Raw genomic sequence first — 15641 nt, 5'->3', positions numbered from 1 at the left:
CCTTATCTTAGGCCTTATCTTCCACTGGGGATGCACAAGCCAGTGCATTTCTTTGTGCCGGTCCCAAGCCCGGATAAATGGGGAGGGTTGCGTCAGGAAGGGCATCCGGCGTAAAACGTCTGCCAAAAATTACTGATGCGGAGAACTTTTCATATATATATATATATATATATACATATACATATACATATACAGGTATATATACTTGCAAAAATACATCCTTATATGTGATCTTACAAATCAAATCTAGATGGAACAATGCAGTAACATTGGTATGGCTCACATTCTGATGTCTTAAGGATGAGTCTAGAAATGTGGACTATCATCACTGTTAAAATTACAAACCTGCATGCAGTCTGCACATTGAGGTCATCCATATTTTCCTCTAGAACATTTAAATTGTCACATAATTTGTTATATAACATCACTAATCAGAATAAGAATCTACCAAAAAACAGGAAATACTTTTCTGCCAGTATTCATCATACATTCAGAGGACAAACCCACTACAACCAATGGTAAAGATTTCCTTTTACTAAAATAACTGAATTCCCACTATTTTAATGGTCTATAGTGTTTGAATTTTAATTCTTTTCCATGAAAATGGAGAAGAAGCAATGGCATCATTGCAACTACTAAAATCAGGTTGTCTGATTATTGAAAAGTTGGCAGCTGAAGTACTTCCTCTTTATTTTTTTTTTATTTATTTTTGCCTAGAGTCCCAGGACAGCCACTCTTCTTCAGTGATAGTAGCAAATGGAAAAATTGAATTAGGTCTACATCAATAGCTTTATCTACAGGGACATATAATCCGGAAAAATGTGCACACCTCTGATTGACATTTTAGGGTGTGGAGGAACAATGAAATTCTGAGTTTACGCTGTTGTCATATAAATATTCCACTCTGCAAGTATGCCCTAGTAATGCCATGCATGTTGGCTAAAGAAATGTCACCAGCTTTTACAAATGATGCTGATAGTGCTTTATTGCAGAACATAATAAATGGATCCAAAGAACATTGGTTTTGCCACAGGCTACTGAAGAAAATGCAATATGTCAACATATCATTCTTAATGTGAACAAGCTTAACTCAAAACTATGTATGTGTTTATATATATATATATATATATATATATATATATATATATATATATATGGGTGTAGGACATAAGATCGACAACGAAGAACATCGACACCGACTTCACCGACACGAAAACGCCGACGCTGCAATGACCGACAAGATGAAACGCGGATATCTAACAGGTAAGTGGTGAGGGACTTAGGGTTGGGAGTGGGTAAGGAAAGTATCGATAGCGAGGAGTTGAGGGTTAGGGAATTAAGTGAGTTAGGGTTAGGGAGGGTAAGGAAAGTGTGCGATAGCGAGGAGTTGAGGGTTAGGGAGGATTAAGTGAGTTAGGGTTAGGGAGCGGGCGATAGTGAGGACCTTAGGGTTAGGGTTAGGGTTGGGGTTAGTGCATAGATAGTTGTGTGTAAGGTGTAGTGTAGGTATTAGGTTGTTGGTGTGCCTGTGTGGTGTAGGTTTGACCAGCTTATCTGTTAGATATCCGCGTTTCGTCTTGTCGGTCTTTTCAGCGTCGGCGTTTTCGTGTCGGTGAAGTCGGTGTCGATGTTCTTAGTTGTCGATCTTCTGTCCTAGAACCATATATATATATATATATATATGTACATACACACACACACACACACACACACACACACACACACACACACACACACACACACACACGTATGCACACATACATATATACATATAGAGTCCACCTGCATGATTCCTAGATCCAGAATGTCAGAATGTTGAAAACAGTATTACTAAATGTCCAAACTCCCCCCCTTCTGGACCCATGGTAATGCTTGTTCCTGGGTCCAGAGTGCTCGGGAGTTCCAGGGTTTGGTATTTTTTTGGAGTATGCGGTATTCACTATTCTGACTTTTGCAAAATGATTTTGGGCATTAGTAGAGTCGATCACCTGTCTGGCGGATAAATTATATATAAATATATTTATATAGTCTCATGGGAACTCTTGTATATTGAAGTCAGCCTAGCATATTAGAATATTACTATATTATGTGTCCAGAAATAAACAAATAAAATAAAATCATCACAGCACGTGTAGGAGTCTTAATTATCAGTGCTGCTCGCCACTCAAAACTGAAATAGAATTCAACTCATATTTCATATATAGCATGGCATGCCTTATCAAGGATTCCGTGATGTCTAATCCCAACCCTGGCCAGCAGACAAATAAGCCAAATATCACCCCATGCCTTTTTGGTTTACCTTCAAACCTATGCCCTCATCTTGCATAAAAGTAGTCTGCTATTTTTTTTTTTTTTTTTTTGCATTTCTTTAAAGTTGCATTTTCAAACTGCTGTAAGTGCTGCTGTTCTGCACTGAAATACATTATATCCAGTGTTTCTTAATCGTCAGTTAACACTTGTACTCCAAGCCAGCCATTTTATGTCAAGGGTCAAAGTCTGAACTCTTATGGCAGGAAAGGGCTGATTTCACCTTTCTATGCAGGAAACTGCTGGTGGAAAGCTCATTGTGTGCTTACCTGATTGTCCTTAGATCATAGTTAATGTGAAACTTGACTTTTTATGATTGTATATAAGCCTTGTGTTTACTTGAAGCTGCTCTTTGTGCGCTGGTGGGTTACTGATGCCTCATATAAATGCAATTACCAGAAGCTGAAATTTCCCTGTAAAAAACACCTTTGAACTTTACTTCAGACCTGCGTTATTCACTGGGCAAGTAGTTTGCATGCTGAGCAGCATTTAGTTAGGACAATTTGGGTATACATTACCTTATTATAGCACATAGGACTATTGCTGTTCAGAGAACATCTGGTTTGGGTGCTGGGATGCTTTGCTGGTTAGTTTAGCTGCAGATTACACAAAGTAAGCCCCTCCTCTTGTCCGGTTACAAACACCCTCCACTTCTGTCCTTTCAAATACACTTTATGACCTGCAGCCATGGATGAGAGCTTTCCTGCTATCTCTGCATCCAGTCTGGTGAACATGGGTATCCTGAGGCAATGTAACAATTGCCTTATGTACACTGACAACCACTTAATTCTCAAACAGACAAATACAGTATGTGAGAGATGTAGTTACACATAGACACAGGAGGCTAGACTCTCACATACAGACATAAAAAACAAACATGATATCAATGACTCACACACATTACTCACCACACAACCCCACACTCAAAAAGGACCACACACACATAGACCCACATATGTGGAGGTGCTAACATGTAACTTACCCAAACCTCAAAGGCCTCTCAGGTGCAGTCCTCATAAAGTCCGCATGCACACAAACTAGACAAGACAATTTCCATCACAACACATAATGCCACATCTCATTGTGTCTCAACTACCAAGCCCATAATGTGAAACACTCCACAGCCCTGTATTCTGGTCACAGGAGACTCCACTGTGAGACACTGACATCCCTCTTACCAGGCTAGATAAGGAGAAGGTTACAGTCAGTTACCTGTTAGTGGCCATGATCTACTAGATCATGCAAGCACTCAGATCACTTACCCCTAAGTACCAGTATGATGCAGTCATTGTCCACATGGGGGTGAATGACCTGACACCTACCTCCTTGGACTATATAAAGAGAGATTTGAATGAACTCTCATAATATATGTCACAGGCAGATATGAGCCTAGCATTGAGCAGCATTCTACTGTCTCCATGGATGATGCCACCATACCAGCAGAGAATTATCAACTTTAACAGTTGTCTTAGCTACTTGTATCATTCCAAAAGGGTCCAATACTTTTCAGCCCGGGAAGACATGGTTGACAGGTACACTGCTTTGCCAGGGATGGTCTTCACCTGTCACCTGCACTCTTTTGCATATTGGCCAAAGCATTATACACCCATATAGTGCCTTTTTTAAGCATTGCCAAATGGACAAAACTTCCAACATAGCAAAAGCTACTCAGGACAAGCTAAAGGTCTTACTGCCTAATGCTAGGAGTTTCAACAAGAAACTACACTCCCTGGAAGCTCTCCTTAACCTGGAGAATGCTTACGTCTGTGCAGTTACTGCAACATGCTACAAAACAATGGAAAGCATTCCAGTAGTGCATGGCTTTAATGCCTTTCATACAATCTGACCACCCACTGAACATGAAGCAGCAAAAGGTGGAGGTGCATCCATCTACATAAAGGATAAGCATACCTCAAGGCTGATCAAACAATGTGACATGCTTGAGCTACTCCATGCCCAAATAACCATGGGTAAAATCCATTACCATATTCTTGCTAGCTACAGTCCCACACCATGAAACAGGCAACCCATACATCATACCTGAAGTTTCTAGACTCACTCACCATTGTACTCATGGGTGATTTTAACTACCCTTCCATTAATTGGGAGGCATTTACAACCAATAACTTGCAGGCACAAAGATTTCTTGATTTTGTAAATTCATATGCCCTGAAGCAACTAGTCTGCACTCCCAGTAATGGAACAAATATCCTAAATTTGATAATTTGATACTCACAAAAATGAGAGAGTGCTGCATCCCCCCACCCCATGTGATGTCCTCACTGGTAAGATCAGATCACATAGCAGTCTTCCTTGAAATAAAGGTAAAACTAGTGCCCCCCCCCACCTAACCCCAAAAAACTTTAAGACTTTTTCTGAGGTAAATTACTCACAATTAAGGGACAGCATAGCTACTTTCTAAGCTCCTCTGAATCCCGAAAACACAGACATCTATCCAGAGACATACACAATAGCCCTGTACACACAAGTAATTGCATAGAAATGGCAGTACCAAACCAAAATAAACCCAGGTTAAACCTCAAAAACAAGCTATCCTGGTGAACCTCTGGTATTAATAGGTTGTACAACAACAAAAAAAAGATAATCCTATCAATAAGTATGATGGAATGTGCACAACAGAGGAAAAAGTCCTTCATTAGTTTCATTAGTTTAAACAAGTGAGTCAGGGAACTAGTCAAATCTCTGAAAGCAAATTTAGAGGTAAAAATTACCCTTCAAAGCTAAGGATAACCATAAGGTATTTTTCAGTTATGCAGATGACATCACCTATACTCATCTGGAAGAAATAGCAAAGCTGCTGACTTACAAATCAGCTCAGATTCATCTCCCCATCACACCTAGTTCTCCCAAAAGAAATACCCTCTATCACTCCACCACCAGTTATCACCAAAGAACAGTTTGCCTCTGTGCTCCCTAAAGGTGAAAACATAGCTTCAATGGGGCATGATATTCCAGGTTCCCACTTAAACCAGGACTTACAGGCCCTTAATGATCTCTGTTTAACCACAACCTCCAGACTGGCTTTATCCTGATAGAGTACAGGACAACAACAGTCATCACTCTGCATAAGGAGGGACCATCTACTGACCTGGGACATTATAGACTGATAAGTTTGACCTGTCTTATATGTAAGACCATTGAAAGAATAATCATGAACCTGATAAATAATAACATAGGAAACCTCCAAATACTGGACTCAACATAATTCAGCTTTGTCAAGGGCAGGTCATGCCTACTGAGTGTAGTTGATTTCTTTGAGAAAGTCACTAATGCTATGGATGAGGGTAAAACAGTACATAACCTCTCTCTCAACCTGGCTGAGGCATTTAATACAATTCCCCACTCAGTTATTATAAATAAACTCATAACGCTGGGCATAAATCTCTACATCACCAGATGGATAGCCAACTGTCTCACAGATAGGACACGTGGTTAAAGTGGGTGAATCCAGATCCGGCAAGAATCCAGTTACTCCTGATATACCACAGGGCTCAGTACTGGGGCCACTAATGTTCAGAGTATACTTCTCTGAACTCAAGGCTAACATAGAAAGCTTCTGGATGATAAAGTTTCCTGATTATTGCAAGCTAGGGGAAATCACTGAGTCCTCCAGTAATGTAGAAATCCTTCAGGAGGGTCTGTATCAGACAACTAATTGGTGCCAAAACCATGGCCTAAAATTAAATATGAAATTATGCATTATCATACCCACTGTTAATTCAAATACTCCTGCAAATTATAACATCCATAGCACACCCCAAGAGTAGACTCAAAGATGAGAGATCTAAGTACACATATAGGTGGTAGAATTAACTTTGTCAGCCATGTGTCCACAATGGTGAGGAAGTCATTCTATGTGGCACAATTTATAAGTAAAAGTATGGCATCCAGATCTAGGGAAATTATACTCCAACTGCATTCAGCCCTCATTAGGCCTATAATTTTTAACAGTGCATCATTTAGTATGTACTTGACTAAGCACTTACAGCAGTTGGAGTGATCTCAGAGGGTCCTCACAAAGAAAATACAGGTTGTAAACAATATATCCTGTGTAGATAGACTAACAGTCCTATCCCTATATATCCTGTGTAGATAGACTAACAGCCCTATTCCTTTATTCTGTCTCCTACCCTGACTATTAAAGGCTGACTTATGCCTGAACCACAAGGCACTCACAAATCCAGCCCTGATAGAGGTGCTCTAGATCCGCAAGTCAAACAACATGACAGTCACCCAATCTTGGGATTTAAACTTAGTCAGCAGCACAAACAAAACTGCTAGAGAGACAGATGTGTCTGAGGATTACCCCTTGTTTGGAACAAGCTTCCTATTCACGTTAAGCAGAGGCCTTCCTTGGTCTTCTTCAAATGCACTTTGGGTCAATGCATGTGGAATCACAAATTCACACTTTGGGTAGCATCTCTGTCCCTTATGGATGGTGCATTCTGTAAGATACTCAAGGTATAGGCACAAATCCATGCCATCCTGTTACCCATAGGGGGCATATATTGGGTAAAATTGAGTTACATTGGCTAGGCTTTCAAGGCCTCTTCAGCAATTAGTCTAGCAATCTCCTTTGAACCTATAAACAAACTCAATCCATGCTCTACTTCAAGCTGATGACCTTCCAAGCAAGTACTTTAAAATGGCAGCCTCTAGCATTGCCTATCCTGTCTCAATCCTTATAAATAGGTCATACCAGGAATCCCACATTCCTTGTATTTCTTGAAAAAATGCATATTATTCCTCTACACAAAGGAGCAAATTCAAGAGACAGCACTAACTTTAGACCTATAACAATCTTATCACCCCTCTCTAGAATACACAAAAAATGTTTTTAAAAATAATTGCTCAACTGTCTCTTGCATGAAGAACTCCTATCCCCAACACAACTCAGCATAACTTCTAAGCCTTCCATAGTATTAACAGTATACTTTTAACCTTATCTTTAACATTCTCACCAACACCTTCCACATTTCTACATAACTGTGTTCTCTACTATAACAGACAGATGACTCCACACTCATATGTACATGAGACAACCTGAAACATCTCAAAAAATTATTTGGGAAGCCACTGAAACATCACTTTGTAACTCACAACTCATGCTCACCCCCTCCAGAATTTTTTTTATCCAAGTACCTCAATATAAACAAAAACAAAAAAAAATATTTTAATAATAAAGACATTGAAGTCACTTCTCATAATAAATTATTAGGGATAATAGTAGATGATAATCTTAAATTTGACTTGCATATACAAACGTGCTGTACAAAAACTCACCAAAAACTAGGACTGCTTTACAGAACCAAAACCTTTCTCACCAACCCAACTAAAGCCAAACTTGCCACTTCTTACATTCTCGTCTCCCTACATTATGGTGGCCCCATCCTTACTTAACCAACAGGCATCACAAATAACATTTTAGCAATACTATCAATGCAAAAAGAAAAACTTGAACAGTGTTATAATAAATGTGCAGCAAATACCCCTTTTATAACACACCACTGTATAGCACTAAGAAGTCTACATTGATTAGAACTATCTCACTAACATATACACAGCTTCATACCTTCTGTGATGTTATGAGGTAGTTCTTCTATGCCAGGCAGAGTAGGGCAGTACATGTGTACATATGCCAGCATAGCTGAAGTTTTGTAAAGAATTTTATGTTATTTGACTATCACCCTGATTTGTACAGATATTTGAGTTAAAATATATTTGTAAAGTTACTTGTGTTAAAATGCATCAATAGTAGGTCCTGCTGAACAGAAAGAATATATGCATATATATTAGGTTGTATTGTTGTAACTGATCAAACGTTTATGTTTATCAGAGAACCCTGGAAGGGTGGCAAGTTTTAAATTGTGTCATAGCTTTCAGATTCTGCCACAGATCTTAGCAAAACTCTGTGTGTATTGTACCAGAGTCATGTGGTCATGTGACTAGAGGTGATGTCATCCTCTAACCAGCATCTGGTTTCTTTTGAACTCTTGCAGCAGCACTTTGGAACCTGACAGGAAATGTTTCTGACAGGATACATACCTCACACATCCACACAGACAAAGAGAGACATTATCTGACTTTTGCTGTGGTAAGACACTCAGCACAAATCCGCTTGCCTTGCTTAAGTAAGTAGTCAGAGAACAGTAATTCTTTAGTTAGTAACATTTAATGAGAATAGTTTAGTATTGTTTTCTGCATCTGTGAGAAACTATTCAACTGTATTATTTTTATATCTGTGGTTGAAACTCTCTTGCTTATTGTATTCAATATTCTTCTGTTTTCTGTTTTATTGCTTATCATTAAATATTTTAAAACCTTTCATTGTGGCTGGTCCTTTAGAGAATACTTTTAACATCTTGAGAGTACTTATTCTTGTTTTAGTGATACTGTGGCTGCCCCTGAAAGCCTTGCTGCTTTGGTCACACCCTACTGTTTGTATTAGTATTAATTTTACACAGTATAACTGGGTACCCTTTGTAAGAGCCTTAGGGTAGCTGACTGGTGGCACTGTGATTATCTTAGAGTCTGGGAAGAAAGGGGCACAGCTAGTAAATATGTGCCAGGTTTTCCCAGGTGTGTATGTGTGTGTGTGTGAAACTGAAATATCCAAGTATATGTGTGTCAGCTACTGGTAACAGGGACACAGAGCTCTAAAGTTGTCAGTGTTGTGTTTTGTGTAGGTCTTGAGAGAGAAACAGAATCAAGCCCCAGGTCTGGAGCATGCTCCCTCTGTGCTCTTAAGGGAAATTGTGTTTGGTACAAGGAGCTGCATCTGAAAATACTGTGCGAATCCATCTTTGCTCTTAGTGACAATCCCTCACTGGAGTCAGTGGTGAGGATTGAGTCTGCTTGATTGTTGGCCTGGAGTAGGGACTCGTCACACCACGTATAAAGTTATCCAGGATGCATCTGCCTGTCCTGCAATAAATACCATTCTACACAACTATGTTTCCACTCTGTCATCACAATCCAATGACCAAAAATTACTCTCTCTCTCTCCACAAACACATCAGATTTGTTGGGTATGGTCTGTACTGATACAATATTGATAAGGCTTACAACTCCTTATGTGTATCCATCAGGTCAATATCTTCCTTCCAATCCTTTAAAAAAAACATTCAGAAAGAATTCCTAATCAAAATCTGTCTCTGTTCTTTCCCAACCCCAGGATAAGTTATATCCATCAGTATGCACAAGTACCTATTCGTACCTTACATCATTCATCACTCACTTCCTCACCAGGATAAGTTATATCCCTAAATATGCACAAGTATCTGTTCGTACCTTTCACCATTCATCACTCACTTCTCCACCAGGATAAGTTATATCCCTAAATATACACAAGTACCTGTTCATACCTTTCACCATGCATCACTCACTTCCCCACCAGGATAAGTTATATCCCTAAATATGCACAAGTACCTGTTCATACCTTTCACCATGCATCACTCACTTCCCCACCAGGATAAGTTATATCCCTAAATATGCACATGTACCTGTTCATAGCTTACATCATTCATCACTCACTTCCTCACTTCAATTAGTTTCACTCCTCTAACTCTCTAAGTATGACATGAGCCTGCTTTTTCTCTTACTTTGTATTGCAGTTTCTACTTGTATTATACTAACTTACCTTTAATTACTCTAAACTGGCTGAAAATTCTCTAAATATCAAATAATTGTTTTATAAGTTGTATTAATTCTTAACTAAAGTTTTCACATTATGTCTTAGTTGGAATAGTTATTTAAAGTATAGATGTATCTGTATTATTTTGAAGATTTTAATACTTTGGAGCCTTTTGCTCTGGCCTCCACTGAAAATGGGCACCTACTCAGCTGGACATTCCCAGTAATCAAATGTCAACAAGTAAATACATAAAATATATAAATATAAGTATAATGACCATATTAGTAAGTATGTTTGTGACATTTCCTAAGTTGAAACTTAAAGTGAATGTTGCATGGGGATTATAAAAGGGGTAAACTAAACTGCTTGAGACATTCATTCATTCATTTAATTAAAATTTTGTGTTAATATCTTATCTAGTTAAGCCTGCTAGGTAGAAGTATTTTGTATTGAGTATATCCAGGGTTACTGCCTGGTTAGTTTCTTATTCAGACTTGCACAAAATACAAGAGAGTCTAGTCTTTCGCCTTTTCCCGGTTAGTGGTTGCCACAGCGGAACTCTAGTCTGCTAATGATTGGAAGTGGATTTTTATGGTACCAAGTTGCCAGCCCAATGCCCAACCTAAAAAGAAGGCACAACCATTCATCCAAGCACCTACCTGTATGTCTTTAGATGTCACTCAACCATGGGGATGACATGCAGACTCCACATAGAAGGCGATCCAGCCGAGAATTGAATGGTAGAGCGTCTTGCTGTGAGGTGACAACACTAACAACTGCACCACTGCAGCCCTACAAAATGCAAGAGAGTAAAGAGATCAAAACCAGAATAGCATACTGAAGGATAATAACCATAATCCAACTCACTATACTGGCAGATACATTCACTTCCCAAAACAAGAAACCTTCATTAAGAATGTTATAGAAAACCAGCAAATGCATAACATTCAGTACATTATGAAATTAAGTTATATAAATTTAAATTTGCTAATGACAATGGGGTGCAAACAGATGGATTCATTGTCATGTCTGTGATATAGAAGAGCTTACTATAAATATCAGAATAAAGTTTTTATAATAGATGCACAATCATATAAAGGGCGATAGTAATCTCTTAATACCATCCTGAATGGTTTATTCATAAATATATCCACTGGGTAGACTTTATTCATACATCATTACTTCTTCAGATCAGAATATACTTGTTACCTTAGGAATTACAATATTGTCACTATGGTCATGAAAGTCAGCCAAGTTTTACAGTTCAGCTCTTCTTCAGTTGTTCAGTGCTGCATGTCAGAAGTCGGAACCTACCAGACTGATTTTGCTTCATTTATAATTGGCAATTCACTCTGTGTGGGTGTTTTACATCAAATTCATAGAGAAAGTGCTCAGCAGTTTCAGGGACTAACACGTATGTAAAATGTGCACTTAGTGTTCACTGTCTTACGAAGTCTGGTTCATTGTAATCCTTGACATTTCACTCACATAACAGATATCTTGGTAAAATGCCTTCTTATATATGAAAAAGTTATTTAGAGCATTTTTCAGCATTACAAATGCAGTAATATTGAAATTTGCAATCTTGGAATCACAGGGAAGCAATGATGGTATTCTTACTTTGAAATAAGTACATCAGGTCTGTAGGAAGTTAAGCTTGCCATGCCTACTTCATAATAAGAGTAAAGGTGAACAAGTATTGTGTGTTGTGTGTGTTGTACATGTGTGTATGTCTCACTTTGAAATTATATTTCTGTGGTGATGTCCAGTAATTTTGTGCAACTGAAATTCAGTTCTTGCAAAAATAAACATAGGCAAAAGAAGCATTACAATTATGAAAGCAAAATCCACAATCCTTTATGTTTGGACTGTAATCATATATCACATTTTAAAATGTTGTCATGGTTGATTGTTTTCCCTTATAGGAAATAAAACATTTCTTTTTACTGATAACACTGGACTGAAAATATTTCAACAATATTAACACAGTGACAATAGGTGGTACTGACAGCCATGCCAGGAGAAGTAGGCAGTAGATGTAGGACTTATGCCAGAACAGCTAGCTGGAATTTTGTCAATAATTATATGTCATTTGTATATCAAACTAATTTGTACAGATGTTTGTGCTGAAAATGTTATTTGTGAGGTTTCCATGTGTTAAAATGTATCAACAGGGCACCCTGCTGGAATGAAGAGAAATGTACCTGTATTATTGTAACCAAATGCAATGTATATGTTTTAATAGAGACTACAGGGACAGCAAAGGTTAACCAGGTAGCTTACATTAAGAGAAATAAGGCAAATGTAAATTAACTATTAAATCATTAAAACAGCACCCCACAGTGCTGAATAGGACTGGAGACAGTGGGTCTGGAAGAAGCATTTGTTCATTAACTCAGTAAAAGAGGGGAAACCTAGATGTGTATTGTAGCCATCTATGCTAAATTCCTGTCCCAGCTTCAAAGGAGGATATTATGAGAACCTAGAGTCAGTTGACCAGATGAGTTCATTCTGCAAGCCATCTTGGATATTATATTTTACTGGGAGTAATCTCTGAGGATGGAGTATTCTTTTTTGGGGATCCTGACTAGAAAGACTGCTTACATATTTCATTGTGCCTTGCTCTATCAAGTAGGTTATTAGAGAACAGTAATTCTCCTAGATTCAGTCAGGAATATAGTGAAGTTTAATTTAGACATTGTTTTTCTTTGTTTGAGTCTGTTCATCAGTGTTTTTGCAATGTTTCCTGTGATTTGAACTCTGTAGTTTACTGTGACTATATATTCAGCATTTTCTTGCTATTTTATTATTTATTATTAACTATATTTAAAACTTTTATTATTGCTGGTCCTTGTAGAAAGTATTTAACCTTTGAGGGTGCTTATATTTATTTGGTGACACTGTGTGGGCGACTCCAGAAGGCCTTGCTTTCTTGGTCAGCTACTACCATTTGTATTAATTTTAATATTACACAGTGTAATTGGACACCCTTTGTTAAGGGCCTTAGAATAGCTGATTGTGGAGTGTCTGGTGGAAGTGATAACTACTTTATATTTGGTGCAGACACAGCAGGTAAATCTGTGCTTGCCTTTCCTAGGCATGTGTGTGTGAAAAAACAAATCTCTCAGTATGTTTTTGTCAATTACTTGGGGCAGGGATACAAAGCACGGGATTTACAGAAAGTGTACAGGAGGACATGGCTTGGACACTCAGCTGAGGACCTAACAGCAGCTGTACCAGTGGGGAGTCATATTGGGAACCTGGTGGGAGACAGATACAGAGAAATCCAGAACTCAGGCTGAGTTTTTTCCCTGTGTGCTCTTAAGGGACATTTTGCTTGATGCAGAGTAGTCTGCATCTGGAAATTCTGAGTGTATCCATTTCTATAACAAGTGCACATCCCTCTCCAGTGTCAGGCTCCTTGATTATTGGCCCAGCATGCGGACATCACAAGCACTATTAATTATTTCAGTCATTTGTGTTTGATGAAATAATTCTGAGAGAGATATGAATTCATTTCCAGAAAATGTGAGAGTTACTCTCCCATCTCTGTCTGCCTTTCTGTTCGTATATCTTGGCTCTGTCTATCTCCCAAACTATTTATTTATATTGAATACATGTGGTCTTGATGTGTAATTCTTGAAATATGTTTTACTATAGATCAACAGACTGTGTTTCCATTTGAAAGGTGAACCCACAACTAATGAACGGAGTTATGTAATCGTACATTATAAGATACTTCAACTATCATGATATCCATCCCCTAATATTCTATTTATTCATGTTTTCTTTTTTTTTTTTTAAGATGTGCTGTCCATGCATTTCAAGTGAAGTACATGAATTGCTTAAACTCCTAGTGAAGAGGCCTGTCTTTATTTTGTATAAATTAATGTGGATAGTTTACCTTGATGCTCTAATTCTGTTGTATATTTATCAGTTCAGTTATTTAATGTGTCACATGATATCATCATGGCAGAGTAGCAGTGAGCCTTTTTTTCCCCTGTGGACTCACTTCCATCTTAATAAAATTTCTGTATGTGTTTGCATCAGGAGTCACATGACATTATATAACACCAGACTCAATTTCATGCTTCCTTTAACCAATCATCAACTGGGCAGGTTTACATAGCTTTGTCATCCTGTTAGCAATTGTCCTCTGCAGTAGTACAACTTTTAAGTAGCTCTTTATCCAGCTTATATTGCTCACTTCCTTAGCTTTGTTCAATTATAACAGCAAAGATGAGAAATAAATGTATAATCTCTAGACTGGCTTGTCTAAAGCATTTAGACAGTGTGTTGTACTTCATCATAAACCCCATGTTTGATAAAATTTTAGTTTTAAGCTCATAAATCAATATTTTACTCAATTCTGCATGCATATTTAAAAAGAAGTTGCACTTTATTTTTATTTGACATTTGTTTACTGGGGTGGTCTGATTGAGTCTACATAACCCATTTTCAGCAGAGGCCCTGGGAGAACAGTTCCACATACAGTACAATACAAATACAGCTAATCCAGTGCAATAAAAATTACATTAGAAGTACTATACAAAAAATAAGTTGAAAGAACAAACTGCTACAAGATGTTGAAATATATTACTACACATCCGGACAATTCTATACAGTTGTAAAATGTCCACAAACAAGCGCACTGACAACACCTGAAAAACGAACAACTAAACGGCCACAACCATCTATGTAATGTAAAATAATGCAGCAGGTAAACAGAACTCGAACCAGGGATCCACATATTTAATGAAGTAACAAAAGTGCTCTGGCATACAAGAAATGCTGTAACATAAATTTAGAAAATGACTTCTGGTTAAGCGCTTTCATCTGTTCATATAGACTTCTTCAGAACAATTCATACATAAAACGGACATACTTTTAAAACCTTTTTGGCGCCAAAGCTGCCATCAACAATTTAAAGTGTTAGTGTGCAAAAATATATATCATTACCTAACAAACTCTTAAAATGTACCCTAAACCATTATATTCAAAACACTCTGTCACAATATATTCATCTGATGCAAATGTATAACATAAAAAAGTTTTGATTTTTATATATATATATATATATATATATATATATATATATATATATATATATACACACACACACACATATATATATATATATATATATATATATATATATATATATATATATATATACACACACACACACACTCTAATTCTAAAACTAAAAAAAACTATTATGTACTGTTAAAAATATTGTAAGGTGATAAATTGATTATATAAATGATATATATCTATACCTGTTGCAAAAAATGTTTAATAGTAATAAAATCATTAATTCCAGGCTCTCTAGTAGCGTCAGTCAATATTTGCCATACACTCTCTCTTCTCCCTATGAGTGCTTTATAATTCCCCCCACGGGATGATATATTAATTTGATCAATCATGGCAAATTTGAATGCATGCCTGTCTCCACATTTATCAATATGTCGATACAATGCATTTTTCCTATCTTTGACCCTAATTTTATATAAATGATCATATATACGCTTCTTGAATTTGCCTTTCGGTCTTTTCTATATAAAATGCTGTGCATGACATGTACTTTCCCATATATATGATATTCTTACTATTACAATTTCCTGCTATAAATTTAACATATGTCTTATTGACATCATTCAACTTACATCCATCTATTTCA

At 37.4% G+C, this 15641-nt stretch overlaps 1 protein-coding gene across 9 annotated transcripts in view; it reads left to right on the top strand.

The window, feature by feature from the left end:
- Positions 1 to 15641, top strand: part of DMD (dystrophin) — a 9298038-nt gene that overhangs the window by 486623 nt on the left and 8795774 nt on the right. The gene's annotated exons all lie outside the window — the stretch shown is intronic.

This window comes from Protopterus annectens, chromosome 5.part0 (assembly GCF_019279795.1).
Source record: "Protopterus annectens isolate FY-2018-M chromosome 5.part0, PAN1.0, whole genome shotgun sequence".
Classification (NCBI taxonomy): Eukaryota; Metazoa; Chordata; order Ceratodontiformes; family Protopteridae; genus Protopterus; species Protopterus annectens.
The sequence above is the reverse complement of the archived record's forward strand: the minus strand, read 5'-3'. Positions and strand labels throughout refer to the sequence as shown.